This window comes from Euprymna scolopes, chromosome 25, assembly GCF_053919585.1.
Source record: "Euprymna scolopes isolate OS-2025 chromosome 25, ASM5391958v1, whole genome shotgun sequence".
NCBI classification, from domain to species: Eukaryota; Metazoa; Mollusca; class Cephalopoda; order Sepiida; family Sepiolidae; genus Euprymna; species Euprymna scolopes.
In genome coordinates, this window is record NC_136506.1 from 23,799,167 (window position 1) to 23,817,524 (window position 18,358).

The following is an 18,358-nucleotide window of genomic DNA, read 5'->3' on the forward strand; positions in this document are numbered from 1 at the left end:
GGAAAATGTGCCTACATTAAAGATGGCTTCCCGAGTGGTAGGGATATCTCTAGAGAAGATCCTAATTTACCTTATATGTACTTCTCGGTTGCACTTGCTTACACCACTGCATTTATATTTGCCCTCTATAGGCCCCATAACAGTGGAGTTACTATCTTTAAGAGCATATCTGAGAAAATAGACCACATCCTGTCTGCATATCCCTCGGCTAACATCCACATCGGTGGTAACTTCAACGTCCATAACGTGGAATGGCTGACCCATTCAAATAAGACAGATGACGAGGGGAGGTTTTGTCATGATTTTGCCATTGCTTATGACCTCACTCAGATTGTTCGCGAACCCACCCGTATGCCCGATACTACTAGTTAATATGCAAGCCTGCTAGATCTTTTTCATTCAACTTCCCCTGAGCTATGTTCATGTTCCGTTCATTCTCCTCTAGGATCCTCCAACCACTCCGTCGTATCAGTTGAGATAAAAATGAAATATAATATGTCCCCAGACGTACCACTCCACCGTACTGTATACCGATACTCTATGGCTGACTGGGATACCTTCCGTACATTCATATCTGATTTACCTCTGCATTCCATGTTTGAAAAGGATGTGCCCTCTATAGTATCAGATCTGACCGAATGGTTAATTGTAGGCATAGACCAATTCATACCATCTAAAAAATTTCAACAAAAACCTAACAGCCAGCCATGGTTCTCCCCAGAATGTGCTGCTGCTATCGCACACAGAAATCACTTTTTCCATAACTACCAACGTAATAGATGCACTGAGACTAAAGCTGCTTTCAGGAACGCCGGCGACCACTGTAAAAGAGTAATAAAAAATGCAAGAGAGCTATATGCCCAGTCTGTTAAATCCAGTAGCTGATCAGTGGCTTGGTTCCCACCAATTTTGGCAAATAACAAATAGGATCCGTAACAGAAGTGTGCGTTCTATCCCAACCATTATCAATGGACCAGAGGTCATCTCGTCAGCATCAGACAAGGCCAAACTATTTGCCAAGAACTTTGCAGCTAATTATACCCTATGCGACGAAAGCCATCAACTCCCCATATTTCCTCCTATACACAGAACACGCTAGGTAGCATATAAATATATGTGCATGAGGTCGCCAAGCTAATCAAGAACCTTGATTTCAGTAAAGCAACTGGCCCTGACGGCATCCCAATTATAGTGTTAAAAAAGCTTCAACCAGAACTTGCTCCTATACTTACGAAACTGTTTAAGCGTTGCCTTAAGGAGAAGTGCTTTCCGACTCCCTGGAAAACCTCATCAGTATGCCTTGTATTTAAGAATTAATGTGATAAGTCATCTCCCTCTCAGTACAGACCAATAAGCCTCCTGTGTGTTATGAGTAAGTTGGTGGAATCCATATTAAATAGACAAATAGTCAACCACCTCAGCAGAAACAACCTTCTTAGTGACACACAATATGGTTTCCGTTCTGCAAGATCTACCGCAGATGTGCTAACGGTTATATCTCACAGGATTAGTGAATCTCTTGACAAAGGCTTCCTTTCTAGGGCAATTGCCTTCGACAAGGTATGGCATAAGGACCTACTTCACAAGATTTCCAGCTAAGATATAACTGGAAATGTTTTCTCAATCATTAAATCATTTCCCTCCAATAGGCTCATAAGAGCAGTGGTCGATGGACAAAAATCAGAGGCCTGCAGTATTAATGCTGGAGTCCCTCAGGGGTCAATCCTGGGCCCAACTCTCTTCCTGATCTACATCAATGACCTCCCTAAACACATACTTAAATCATTCGTTGACATCTATACTGATGACACGACCATCTACGGCAACACATCAAAGGCTGTAAATGACAAAGTTCTCTCTGATTCTCTCTCCTCTGATCTCGAGCGCGTGGTTCAGTGGGAGAAGTCGTGGATGGTTACCTTTAATTCATCTTAAACCAAACTCCTATCTTTACATCATCAACGCTCTGATCCCCATCTAGCATCAATTGAAATGGATGGCTCTCGTCTAGAAGAAGCGCCGTGTCATGAAAAGCTTCTGGGTTTGTCCTTTACCCCTGATCTGAAATGGAACACGTACATCAAGTCTGTTGCCAGGGTCGCTGGAAAGATGGCGGGATCCTTCTACCGTCCCAGAAGATATCTCACTACTGATTCAGTTCCCTATCTATATAAAAGCCAAGTACGTACAAGGATGGAATACTGCTGGCATATCTGGGCAGGAGCTGCTAAAAACAGCCTATCCTGCCTTGACAGAGTACAAAATAGACTTCGTGGTTTAGTGGGGGATGCTCTTTTCTCTACCCTGCAACCTCTCTCCCACAGAAGAGACTTTGCGAGCCTATCCTTGTTTTATCGTTATTTCCATGGCAGATGCTCATCTGAACTCCAATCTCTGGCCCCCCTCGCCAATCTTTCACGAAAAACACCCGTCTAGCTGAATCCACTGTGAAAAATTTCCCCCACTCTTTATCTATGCCTAAATCAAAACGTGAATTCCATGAACAAAGCTTCTTTCTCAGAATTGCACGCCTGTGGAACTCTGTTCCGTCTGCCTACTTCCCACCTGACTACAACTTGGATGTGTTCAAGTCCAACGTAAACACATTCATAATGAACCGCCCCCTTAAGTAAATACTTCATCAAATCTCCACACTAACGTACTGTACTTGCAATAACCCTTATCCCTGAGTGGCTTCCGGGCCTTGATAAGTGGTGACCACCGTTGAAAAAAAAGACACTAGTGTTTCATCTTTTCAGGAATCTTCAGTGCAGGGTGTCACGATTAACACCAGTCGAACGATTCGAACCTCGCAACACGAAACATCTCTGGCTCGATTAGCGAAGACCGTATCAATTCAACTACCATTAACTGCGTGAAATAACGTTGATTTTAAACATTTTAATTTTAAATGTTCATTTACATCAGTCAGACAGTGATCTAATCGTTATACGGTATGGTAAGAGCTAAATTGACCGACTTTAATTTAACTTAAAGTGACCAACGATAAGAAACGAATTTCTTAAAGGGGCTGTCATTATATATAAGAACAACTAGTTTATAAAAAATGTTAAAAAACACTTTGAAAAATAGTTAAAAACATATTTAATTTGAAAAGGAAAAACTAAATAAGTTAATAGTCCGCGAAGTTTTGAAGAAATACTTTCCTTTTCACATCAACTCATTTTTCATTTTTTCCTCTTCCCTCTGCGTCACTGTTTTTTTTTACTTTTAGCGAATACTTGCAGTTTCATTAAATACTTTCTACGCGCATTTTGCTATTTCCTCCACTCTGATGAAAAGGAAAGTATTTATTTCGAAACTTATAAGGTATAAGGACAATCCACCTCGTTTGTGTTTCCTTTTTGGAGAATGAATATGTTTTTGACTCTTGTTAGTGTTTTTAACATGTTTTATTAACTCATATATATATATATATATATATATATATATATATATATATATATATATATATATATATAAGAGCAAATAGTTAATAAAACATGTTAAAACATATTTAATCTGAAAAGGAAACACTTAATAAGTGGATAGTCCTTAATCCGCTGAGTTTCGAAGAAATACTTTCCTTCTCATCAGAGGGTAGGAATTAGCAAAATGCGGGATCGAATTTTGCATGCAAAAGTATTTGAAGAAACTGCAAGTAAGTCAAACAATCTTACTTGATAACAAAAATGAAGCATAGGGAATATGGTGAAGAAAAAGGTGATTTCACGTGAATGGATAATCTGGTGAAAGGTAAAGTATCCAATGATGGTCAAATCCAATGACGTATCCAATGACCGTAAATTTTATGACGGTTTATTATATATATATATATATATATATATATATATATATATATATATATATATATATAGAGAGAGAGAGAGAGAGAGAGAGAGAGAGTGAGAGATTGAATGAAATGCCGTAGGATTACAGGTAGTATAATACTGTAAACCTAAGATCAAATAAAAATGAGTATCAATATTTATAACACAATCCAATGCAGATGAAGAAAGCTAATTAAGCGAGATTGAGCCATAAGAGGAATAGAAATTCAGAAATAAATTATATAGAATTACAATCACATTTATTGTTTGACAAAGGAGTACAAAAATTATTTGTATCCTTTTGGCAAACACTAAATGTTATTGTAATTCTACATAATTTAATTCTGAATTTCGATATATATATATATATATATATATATATATATATATATACATATACATATATATATATATATATATATATATATATATATATATATATATATATATATATAATTATTTCCACAACCCAAAGAACGCCGCAGCCCACAAGAGCCACGCCAGGCAACAAACCGAAGTCCAAGATTCGAGTTTCGCCCTCATTTGGGCTCATCAGTCAGACATATCTGTAACCGGAATTTGAAACCCGAGCATCCTGAATACGAGGCAAGCACTGTACCAACTGAGCATATATGGTGATGGTGATTGTTACTTTTTGACAGAATGTTAATTATTCATTCATTTTCATGTATTTTTTAAATATCTTCATTTTTTATATACACATATATACAACTTATACACACATACATATATACATGTGGAGATGTGATCAAGATGCATCAATTCCTGTTTTCTGTGGGAATGAATATGGCTCTTCAGACCAGCTCTGCTCTTACACGGTCTGTTGCAAAGGTCACACTTAAGCTGAGATTGAGTGATGCCAACTGGTGCTGCTCTACTGTGGACGCTCATATGACGCTTCAGGCCTCCATTCGATTTACAGACCACAGATCAAACAGAACATCTGTGCCCTGCAATGTTTTCCTCATCAAAGAAAGATTGATCTCCATGTGAACGCTTGTGGCTAGCTAGGCCAGCTTCGGATAAAGTCATTTTACCGCATAAATCACAGGTGTGGTTCTGCATGAAATCCTCCGACAGACCTGATATATCTGACAGGTTTTTCTTCAGGATATCAAGCTTCATTTTTGCACGCTCATATTTTTTCTTCTTCAAACTATCACAGCCATGATAGACCAGGGAGCGCCACTTTTTACGGTCATTGGAAGCACTTTCCCAACTGAACACGTCAATACCAAGAGCTTTAAGATTATCTTTGATGTTATCCTTAAAGCGTTTCCTCGGTTTATGTTATGGACGCTTTCCTTGTGTAATTTTACCATAGAACAGGCGCTTTAACAATCTATCGTCCTTGTCAGATGTCCAGCCCACCTCAAGTTTCAAAATTCACGCCAGGTGTTGCTGCTGAGGCCTCCGAATCTTCCTCCTGCAGCAGCCATTTATTGTCATTTTACTTAAATAGAACATTTTATAAAATCACGCTGCCTTCGATGGAAATAAAATCTCATCTCTAAATAAGATATCCGAGTATTCAACTAAATCCTTATTTCCTTTCAAACGTTTCGTCAGTAAAGAAATAAAACGCAGTGAATTTACTCTCTATCTGCTAGTGCATGGGCCATTTTGAGCACATGTGAGCAAGTTTAGCAACCACTTGTTTCTTTCCTTTTGGACAGAGTGCAAAAAAGAGTATTTGGAGAGTATCCAGCTCTGTCTACCAAGCTGCAGTCTATCCCTCCCTACCCCTCTTGTACTCTCTTAGCATAATTACTCCACACAAACAAAACTAGTAGTAAATTTCAACCCCTACGCTATAAAGGTCTCCAGTTTGTCTTCAGAATATCACCCTTCTCCCCTTTTCTCTGACTGTGCCCACATGCAACACTCTAATTAGTGTCTTTTCTATAAATCTCGCCTTTAATTACATTAGCTAGTTACGATTTAGTCTAATATGCCTTGTTTGCGAGGGGCGGGTGTCAATAAAAATTTAAGAAGAATTATAAATTTGGCAGAAGCACTCTGAAAATAGTAATAGATTGCACACACACAAACATATATATTTTCTTTTTTTATTTTGTATTTTCAGATGTAGTGTAGAAGAAAATGTATGAATGTTTTTTAAGAAAGGTGTATTAAAAAATGGAGAATAAATTAAAAAAAAAAATGAAGGCGGTAGTTAAATCGCCGTTTTAAAATGCCCTCTGGTTTTCAACGGGTTTAAGTAGATTTATTTATAAGAAAATTGCGTTAAAATAACTTATACGTTATACGAAAATGAACGATGCAAAACAAAATGCAGAAAGTATTAACAATTGTTTATTTGGATAATTTAAACGCGAATAAAACGATTGGGACGCTGAAAACGTACACAGTAAAACAATACGTTTTATTGTCACGTTGATTATTTGTACGCCTGCGCAACCGGAAGTTGTAACCGGATGTTGGGTTACACCACCCGTTACAAGGTCATTTGGGTGGTATAATTATATAGATTACATAGGACCAAATATGTAGTAATGATTTTAAGAAGTTAAAAAAAAATTACTCGTGCGCCACAACTGAGAATCGAAACCAAAACTTTTTGCTTACGATTTTCTTTTTCTTTTGACGTGAATTCCTGACCTATGAAGACATGTTTGCTGTAAGGATAAAAATAAACCATGAATAGCTATTACGTTACGCATGCGTATTTGTAATACATTATAACATGTTCCTCCCATTTAAAAAAAAAATTTCACACTTTTTCACCGATTTTCCTCGACTAAAATCCAAATTATAATTTTCGCATGGGTTCGAATACGCTATATATTAAGTTTCATCTCTGTAGACCAAAACCTGACAGAGGTGTTCGGTAGGCAACATTTTTAAGCAAATATATATATATGAATACATAAGTATATATAAAAAGGGGTTCGTGTTTACTATAACATTTTTACGCAAATATCACGCAAGTATAAATCATGTAGAATATTTGCCTGAATATAAGTATACGTAAAATAAGAAAACGAAAAAAAAACTAATAGGAAATGAACTAAAATGAATGTTCAAAAAAGAATAGGGAAATTAGCTATATCTTTTGCAGGTGAATGCAATTTCACGAACCATATAATGACAAAGTTGTTTATTCTTTTTAAATAATAGAATAAAGGGCTTTTAATATGAATATCAATACACAAAAACCCAAATAAATAGGAGTATATATATATATATATATATATATATATATATATATATATATATATATATATAATTTCAGATTAATATTTTCCAGAGCTAAAACAACTAATGGATATTTAACGAGGCTCATTCAAGAGTGCTCCCTTTTTATTTATTTATAAGCATTTATGTGACGCTGCACATTCATGAGCATGTTTCTGTCAGCCAGTTGCAAGTACGCTTCTTTTCTATAAGCAGCATCACCTGAAGAGGTCTCTAGTTTATTGTAACTGGCTGACCGAAACATACTTATGGATACGTAGCGACATATAAATAATTATGTAAAACAAATAAAAAAGTGTACATGTATACTATTCGTAGACCGACTGTTTCGCTGTATAACTGTTTATCAATGCGGCTAGACTAGCAACTACCTGAAGCCAGGATTGATACTTGACTGCTTAGGTTAAAGTCAGCTGAAATTACAATGATTAAACATTTTCCAAAGCTATGTTTGTTTATAAATAGAGTATTGTTTTATACGTTTGTGCCAGCTTATTATGCCGCCTCCCCAAATGCTCAACCCAAAAGAGGGAGCATTTATAGTTATCCATAGACAGTTTCGCGGTATCACAATTTTTAGTGCGGCTAGATCAGCATCTACCTCGAGCTAGGATTGAAACTCGACCGCCTAGGCGACAGCTTTGTGTGGGGAGGAGAGAGAGAGAGAGAGAGAGAGAGAGATCACTGTCGATTAGGGTGTCAGTGCAATAGCGATAAACATCAAAATTTGTTTACCTACAGTATATTCATGATTTTATTTCATATTTTCTTATATTTCTCGGCAATTTTATGCACTTTTTAGTGGAAGACGTCTTTTTTTTTACAAAAAACACAAAACACATATGCAATTAGTAGAAATAATAATAATAATAATAATAATAATAATAATAATAATAATAATGATGATGATGATGATAATAATAATAATAATAATAATAATAATTATAAACCAACTCAGGACAATAACAACGATAATAGAAATAAAAATAAAAATACTAATAACGAACAAGATAAATGCAACTGTATATACCGCACACACTGCCCACTTAAAAATAAATGTCTAACCAAAAGCATAGTTTACCAGGCAACATATTTGCGAATGAAAACCAGAATAACAAGAAATATTACGTAGGTATGACTTCCTTAGATTTCAAAACTCGATATTATGACCACAAAAGTACATTCACTAATAAAAAAAAAAAAAACACTGCATGAAAACAAATACTGGGAACTCAAGAAAAGCGGACGTTCGACTGTAGTCGAATGGAAAATAGTAAGACAAGCTAACACATGTAGAGATCTAGACGATCCATGTAGATTATACCTTCACGAAAAATTTGCTATCCTATACTTTAAAGAACCTCAACATCTATTAAACTGTAGGAGAGAAATAGCGAACAACTGTGTTCACAGGATAAAATTTACTCTAGGATAGAGATATAAAATAATTTTAAAACTAACAATAACAATAGAGAATAAACAAATAAGATAAATAAATAAGCATGCATATACATAAAATATCACACACACAAATACACACACACATATATCTATGTATATATATGTGTGTAAACTCACATAAAAAATTAACCTAGATTTAAAACAGGTCAATACACTAGATATCTACGCTAAATAGCAAACACACAGGAATGGGTCTTTGTCCTGTAAGTGCCTGCTCATTAGCTAATTAGGAAGGGTGATGTGGATACTAAAAAGCTTATTGGTTAACAAAAACTCGTTAGAAGATGCGTATATAAAAATGAGAGACAACCACAGAATTCTCACAAAAGCCTGAAAAATCCTAGAGTGGACGAAACGCGGAATATTCAGTGTGGCTTAATCACCATATATATTTTATAACTTACTATATATATGCATATATTATTATTATAATTATTATTATTATTATTATTATTATTATTATTATTATTTAAAAAAACACTAATCTACGGAAACGCGTGTTTCAGAGCCCTACTCCTCTTCAGCGTAGCTTGACTGTTGTTAGGATTCGAACCTTGGACCTTATCTATTTCAGGCCAGCGATTTGCTGCTTCGTTTTTATCGTTTAACCGCCTCGGAGAATCGGTGATTTTTTTTAGAAAGTCACCCATTTTTTATTTTGAACGTATTATTTATTTATTACATTTTAAAAACAGTAATCTACGTACACGTGCATATATATATATGCATATATATATATATATAGTCATCCACATACATTACTGTTTCGTTGTATAACTACTTATCTGTGCAGGTAGTCTATCACACACACACACACACACATACACAAACACATACACATATAGGTATCGGTAGGAAAAAGCTGTGATTATTTTCCGATGGCAAACGGATCCCTTTAATAATATTTTTAAAAAATTAATTCGTCTTTAACGACACCTTCTACGGATGATAGTAAAAATAAAATAATTAATATTTATTGATTTGGAAAAGCTAAAATCTCTAGATCGCCTCATCACAATTGTATTTTTCTGTTTGAAAAAATATAGGCATATTTAACATGTGTTTTTACGGTAATCGGGCTAAAATAGCAACTTTATAATTAAATATTTAGAGATTTATAAAGAATCGGAATCGGAATCGGTAATTGTATTGGAATAGTGAATTTAGTACGGCATCGATAATTGTATCGGGATCAAGAAAAAAATTGGAATCGTCGCATCATTATATATATATATATATATATATATATATATATATATATATATATATATATATATAGGAGGAGGCAGACAGCGACAGATACAAAGAGACAGAGAGAAACAGAGACGGAGACAGACAGACAGACAGATAGATAGATAGATAGATAGATAGATATATAGATAGATAGATCTCCCTAGTAATCATTATTACCATTCTTATTCAGAAGATGTATCCAACCAACATTTTTAATAGTTTATTCATATTTTTATAAAGTACGTCTTACACGTGTCGTGTTGTATACCCGAATCACATCAAACAACCTATCAGAGACAAATGTACGTTCCGCAGAAATCAGTTGGAAAGCTTTTTATGTATATATGTGATTATACAGACATGTAAAAACGTGACATTGCCATAACGAGCGTTCGATATGTAAGTATTACAAATTTAAATTAAAAAAATCTGTCTCCATGCAGTTGTTTACATTGAAGGCAAACATTGTCAAAAGAAAAAAAAAGCGTGACTTTTTTGCTTGATTATACATTTCTTTATTTTTTCAATCGGTCTAAAAATCTTCTTGGTGTTAAAACAAAACAAAACATATAATGAATGTTCACTAGAACATCATTATAATTTCGATTTTTCGTCGAAGCATCTTTAGTTGACAAATAACAAATAATATACAAGTTGGAGGAAAGAAAAGGTTTTCATTATTTTATTAAATTATTTTTTTCATTTCTTTATTAAATTATTTTTTTCATTTCTTTATTAAATTATTTTTTTCTTTAAAGTTTATTGTTAATTTGATTCTACGAGGAAAGCGAAAGTGTTTGTGTTTATCCCAATATTTTTATTTTAGAATTTGACATTAAAATATTATTAGGAAAAATAATGAAACAGAAGAATTCTATTACATTTAACAATGTTTCCTCAAATAAGAGAATGCAGGCGAAATACACAGTACACACACACACACACACACACATATATATATATATATATATATATATATATATATATATACATATATACACTCGTGTGTGTGTGTGTGAGAGAGAGAGAGAGAGATGACTGTGTAAGGTTTTGAAAGAATCGATTAGTCTTTTAAGAAGACAAAAAGTTGAAGTTGTTTTGTAGTTTATTGTGAATTGTATGTCAATTTCATGCGTGAAACTAACAAAATCGAAAATTTCCATGTGAAATCAACGAGTTTGTCAAATCATTATGCAGAATTACGTAATTTTTAATGCACAAACATTGCAATTGTATATGATTTAAGGTAAATTTACGAACGCACACATAATTAAACTTTGAAAACTAATTAAAAACATTAATAGATATCTTGAATATGAATTACCACAGAGAGTTAAAGCGTTAACCACATCAATGGCCCCCTTGATATATATATATATATATATATATATATATATATATATGTATATATATATATATATATATATATATATATATATATATATATATATATATATAGTCATCCACATACAGTACTGTTTCGCTGTTTTACAGCTCATCAGTGCGGTTAGACAGGCAACTACCTCAAGCCAGGATTGAAACCCGACCGTCTGTCTGATCAATTACGATGTATGAGCTCTCACCACAACGACTAAGTTGCTCAGAAATCCACACAGTGGTCAAGGCTTTGTGTAGAACCATCCATTTTGTTGGTATTACTGCTAACCCTCCGTCGGTGCAGAACAGAATATACAGTAGACTACAGGATTTTACATCAGAGTTTCCTTCTTCAAGATGCATTTCTTTAAGAAGACTGGGGGTGCATCTCTCTGAATTAATGCGCCTCAAGATATCAACCTGGAAATTTCTACGAATCAGCACGGTAAATATAGCACCTGACCTTCCCAAATGGTCACTAATCTGGTACTGGCCAGGCTCAACGTTTCTTAACTTCGATGATCTGGCGAAAACCGGTGTGCCGACGTTATTGTGCCGTATATATATATATATATATATATATATATATATATATATATATATATATATATATATATATATATATATATATATATATATATATATATATATATATATATATAGATGTACATTTATATATGCATATATATGTGTGTGTGCATATATATATATGTATATATATACACACAAACATATATATATATATATATATATATATATATATATATATATATATAATATATTATAAATTATATGGACGGAATTTAGACCTGGAGTCTAAAAAGCAAAGTTTATTTTAATGTGTCAATACTTTAAAATAATCTTGCTTGTAATAATGTGAATATATAATAAGCTCAAAAGGTATATTTCTCCTAGAGCTATATTAATATTGATTATAAAGATTAATATTTATAAATTATGAATTAGTTTCAAGAGAATATATATATATATATATATATATATATATATATATATGTATATATATATTAGTGTGTGTATGTGTAATAATTGCATTGCTGCAGTTTTCTAGATGCAAATGAATCTTCTGTGTTTATACATGTGTGTGTGTGTATATATATACATACATAAGGATATATATATACATACATACATACATAATGATTGTGCTATGCACAAACATTTACAACTGCACATGATTTGTCGGTACATTTACACGTGCACAAATAATTCAACTTTAAAAGGTAATTCAAAACATTAATGGATAACTTGAATCTATACACAGCGATATCAGGTGTTAAAGTGTTAACCACAGTAATGATCCCCTTGATAAACATATATATTTATTAGTGATGGGACGATTCTAATATTTTTCCCAATTCCGATACAATTACTGATTCCGTACTAAATTCTTGATTCCGATTTAATTACCGGTTCCAATTCTTTAGTAATCTTTAAATATTTAACTACAGAGTTGTTATTTCCCCCCGTTACCAAAAAAAAAAAAAAAAAAAAAAAAAAAAAAAGAAACACTTAATCGATCGATTTTAGCTATACTAGTATTTTAAAATACAAAATTTTTATTATTTTATCAATATTACCATCAATGGAACAAATCAAATAAACAACACAATTGAAAGAATCGTTTTTGGCATCGGAAAATAGGCACCAATTTTTCGATTCCGATTCCGATTAATCGTCCCAAAACTAATGAGACGTGAAAACCTCCATTCAGTCTCGAAAGACAAAGGATACCCCTTGTAGGGGCAGTTGCGCGTGTAATTGTGAGGCAAAGTTGCGTAATCCCTCATCACACCTCTCCTGAATCGGAACTGTTTGGGTCCAGTGGCAAGGAGAAATCTAGGACGACAAATCAATGCTGAGATAAGCGGAGAGAACATACAGAACCTGGAAGTCCAAAATGGGCACCCACTTAGTACTGACCGGGTTCAACGTTGCTTAACTTCAGTGATCCAACGGGAACCGATGTGTCAACGTGATTATGCCGTAATATATATATATATATATATATATATATATATATATATATATATATATATATATATATATATATATATATATATATATATATATATATATATATATATATATATATATATATATATATATATATATATATATATATATATATATATATATATATATATATATATATATATATATATATATATATATATATATATATATATATATATATATATATATATATATATATATATATATATATATATATATATATATATATATATATATATATATATATAAAATAAAAATTACAATTAAATTTATCAAAATGATCCAAGATGTTAAAATTAAGGTATATTATAAATATTAAAGAATTAATATTTATAAAGTTATCTCAGCCAGATGTAAAAGCTCAATAAAACCAAATAGGAGATATAGCTTATAATACGAGCAAACAGTTAACTTGTACATATTTTTGTGAATTATTCCATGGATTTCTGCCTTTGGATTATTATGGACCATCTTCTTCCATTTACGGATTTCCTTGGATTTTACTTGTGCAAGAGGAAATTCAATTAACTTTCTTGAAGTTATATATTTGGATTTTATCGTCACTGGATTATTTATCTTCCACCAGACTATCCATTAATGTGTAATCACCTTTTTCTTCACCATATTCCCTCTGCTTCACTTTTTTTGTTATCAACTAAGATCTTTGACTTACTTGTTGTTTCATCAAATACTTTTGCATGCAAAATCCGATCCCGTATTTTGCTAATTCCTACCCTCTGATGAGAAGGAATGTATTTCTTCGAAACTCCGCGGATTAAGGACTATCCACTTATCTAGTGTTTCCTTTTCAGATTAAAGATGTTTTTAACTCATTTCAAGTGTTTTTTAACATGTTTTATTAACTGTTTGCTCGTATATATATATATATATATATATATATATATATATATATACAGGCATGATAATACATAAGTATATATATATTTACATAGGTGTATATATATATAAAGATTGTATTGTTGTAGTTCTGTAAATGTAAATGCAACTTCTGTATTTATGTAAGATAATTATAGAAATAACTATACATAAATGTATATATATATACAGATCTCTCTCTCTCTCTCTCTCTCTCTCTCTCTCTCTCTCTCTATATATATATATATATATATATATATATATATATATATATATATAATGAGTGTATTGCTGTAGGTTTCTAGATTGAAATAAATCTCGTACGTTTATAAAAATGTAATTAAGTCAAGTAGAGTATAAATTTGTTTATTCATATAAATATTTTTGACTCTATACGTATATGTGCATCGATGTTTCATTTGCAATTAACACAAACACACATACGTTGGAATTGAAAGTAATGTTTTTATTTCTCTCGATAAATATGAAAATATTATACTCTATCACTAAATATATTCCCCCAAATTTCAGATACTCTCGCTATGCGCCAGTTTAAGATTGACAAACGTCTTTATACAGCCGGCGCATTAGTGGGCGAAACGTTGAGATTTTATATGATAATGAAAAGCTAAAATAAATCCGACAATATGAATAAAAAACGGAAATGTGGACTTCATCCAGAGAGAAAAAAAAAAAAAAAAAAGGCGACGACGCATAACGAAAAGATCTGTAATCTTGGGAAAAATACACACACACCTACACACGCACACACACATACACACGCACGCACGCACGAACAAGCACACGCATATATATATATATACATACATATATACATACATATATATGCATATATATACATATATATACATACATATATATACATATATACATATATATACATATATATATATATACATATACACATATATATATACATATATACATATATATATATACATATATACATATATACATATATATATATATATATATATATATATATATGGTTATACGTCAGTCTGTTTGTTTCCATATTTTCAAACTTTATCTCCTCCAAAACTGACATTCGTAGAGCGGTGCTAGGAGCATCAAATAATTAGACTTTTTACCGACCATTCTTTTAGTTTTTAAAAGGGGAAAAATGCGTCAAAACTGAAATATACATAAAACATTTTTTGCATCCATCTTAGTTTATTTTTAATTTCTAATTTTTAATCAGTTCATATGTGTGCCATGTTGGATCTGTAGTAACGTCACCACCTTTAAATGCTATAGTTTTGATTTCGATTTCGATTCTGGCTGATGGCATCCGAATACTTTTTTTTTTAATTGAAATCACGACTCTATATATTATTATATATGTGGAATCTGGACAAATTAAAACATCACATTTAAGCGTATTTCATATATCTATATATTCGATGTAAATTTGAAATCATCTCCTTATGTGCGACTTTTAACTTTACTTTTTCTCCTGATCCATCTCTCGAAATAATTGGCGAAACGTTGCATATATATATATATATATATATATATATATATATATATATATATATATATATATATATATATAACTACTTCATTTACTCACATAAAATCAATATACTAAAGTATAAATTTATGCGTAAACTTTAAGTATTTACTTCAACAGTGCTCAATATGTAGGTAGAGCTAGTAAGTTATAAAATATATATGGCGATTAAGCTACACTGAATAGTCCGTGTTTCCGCGGATCATTCACTGTGGCTTAATCGCCATTTCATATATATTTTATAACTTACTATATATATGTGTATGTATATATATATCAAACTATATATACAATACGTACAATATAACTTCAAAATTAATTTTCAATTTATGTACTAATAAGCAAATTTCATAATAAACAAAACTATTTAGCTCACAACATTCCCTCCGATGAGATGAGCCATTCATGTCAAATCCATGGATCTATAAGGTTTTGAAAGTATCGATTTGTCTGTTCAAAAAATCTTTATTCATAAAAATTTTATTCTTTGTCAAATAATAAATTTTGTTGTAAGTTGTAATTCTACATAATTCAATTCAGAATTTCCATATCTACAGACACTAGTGTTTCATCCTTTTGGGAATCATCAGTGCAATGTGTCACGATTAACACCAGTCGATCGATTCGAACCCGGCAATAGAAGCTATTTCTGGCTCCATTAGTAAGGACTAATACACACACATACGCTCTCACATACACACACACACGCTCACACACACGCATATATATGTATTATATATATGTGTGTGCGTGTGTGTTAATGTGTGTATATATATGTTTGTGTGTGTTAATGTGTACGTCCGTGTGTATTTTTATGTGTGTACATGTGTCAGTTTGTCTGCAATTGTATATGTACCAGAATGATACATATATACATATATATATAAATATATATATATATATATATATATATTTATATATATATTAATATGTTCATGTATGTGTGTGTGTGCCGAAATGTATAAACATGCCGAAAATGTTCTTTTGAAAAAAGATCACCATGCATAAAATTTTGTGTCTAACAAAAGTATCATTTGTTTATACAAGCTCTGTTGTTGTGTGTGAATAAACATCGAGCTTCTGTTTTCAGAAACGGTTATTGTACATAAAAAAACATCTATGCAAAAAGTACATTTGTACAAACCTATCTCTATATACACATACGTATGTAAGCAGGTATATATATATATGTGTGTGTGTGTGTGTGTGTGTGTGTGTGAATATGTTAATAAATATAATCATTAAAGCTTTAACTTACCTCACAATTCTCAACCGTCAGGGTTCATAATCCTGCGAGGCCTTTGTCTGATTCTGTGTCCACTCTGCTGTAGTTCTTACTTTCGAATCTTGGGCACTCTACCAAATAACGTTTTAATAAATACTTAACAAAAGAAACGAACGGATCGTTTTACTCTCATTTGGATGGAGCACTCTTGTTAGGAAATGATGATTCCAACTTAGCCTAACGTTATTCTCTTGCGTAAAAATAAACGTGCCCCCTCGCTTGTCAGTATCATAAATGTTAGCCAGATGACCAATTTTGCGTTAAAAACTGTATAATTTAGTAGAGAGTTCGTATGTTATCTGACTCCAATTGGCCACAGCCACAAGTGACCGGCGTTCGGGTTTCGAATCTTGGGGTTATCACACTCGTTATCTTTCACGCCTCATGAATGAGTTGTAAAACTGCGAAACGAGCGTGTCGGACAGCGATTACTGCTGTTGCTGATAATGATCATTTATTTATTTTGAGAATCTGTTTTCATAATAAACATGTGCTTCCAACGATGTTACGTGTCGTACTAAAATAGGAATTGACTTGTGTAGACCATCTTAAATAATTATATAATGTACACTAATTAAGCTCAAGATTTTATTAAGCTATTGAAAAAATATTGGTTTAAGGTTTTGTTTTATATATATGTGCACGTGTATGTGTGTTTACGTGCATGTAGGTGCGTGCGTATAATAAAGTATGAAAATATATTTGGCAATTACGTTATGCAGAAACCCCCGCGTTTAATCACTAATGAGAATCGCCAAGAATATTTCACATTTATTACTAAGTTCTATTCATGCATTGAGCACTTTTAAAGTAAAAACAGAAATCTAACTCTATCTATCTAGTTATCTGAGTGTGTATATATATATATATATATATATATATATATATGTGTGTGTTTGTGTGTGTTTGTGTGTGTGTTTGTGTGTTTGTATGTTTGTGTGTGTGTGCGTGTGTGTGTGTGTGTGTGTGTATCTTACTATCTTCAGTTAGACCAGATCGCGCACTGACAAGAGCATCCTCATGACAGTTTTTTGAGCCTTACTATTTCCGTGCTGATTCATAACAAATTGAAAGCTTGTACTTGTTTGTTCGTAACAACATCACTAGACGATTGCTGTCGAGGGCTAACGGACTTCCTCTGTTCGGTTTAGTTTTTCCAATAAAACCCCAATTTCCGAGACGTACTTACTTCAACACAGCTGATGGTATCCATCTGTCGCCTGTATGATAATCCTCTGGAAAATCAGAGGGAGGCTAACAGGTGTTCCACGTTGCCCAAGGACGACCTGGAACTATGCCAACTATAGACCTTCATCTCCTTGCGGTATTATACACACAGCACCGCATATATCATCTAATAATATCATAGTATGTACGTGAAACAAAAATTTATATATATATATATATATATATATATAATTATTTACTATAATAATAATTAAATACCTATAGACACTAGTGTTTAATCCTTTCGGGAATCTTCAGTGC

General features: G+C 32.3%; 1 protein-coding gene across 1 annotated transcript in view; it reads right to left on the reverse strand.

Moving 5' to 3' along the window:
* Positions 1-17,610, reverse strand: part of LOC145247290 (neuropeptide SIFamide receptor-like) — a 199,112-nt gene extending 181,502 nt beyond the window's left edge. Inside the window, exon 1 of the mRNA XM_080108910.1 lies at positions 16,844-17,610. The gene's annotated coding sequence lies outside the window, so the exon portion shown is untranslated. The remainder of the gene's footprint in view (positions 1-16,843) is intronic.
* Positions 17,611-18,358: the final 748 nt, after the last annotated feature.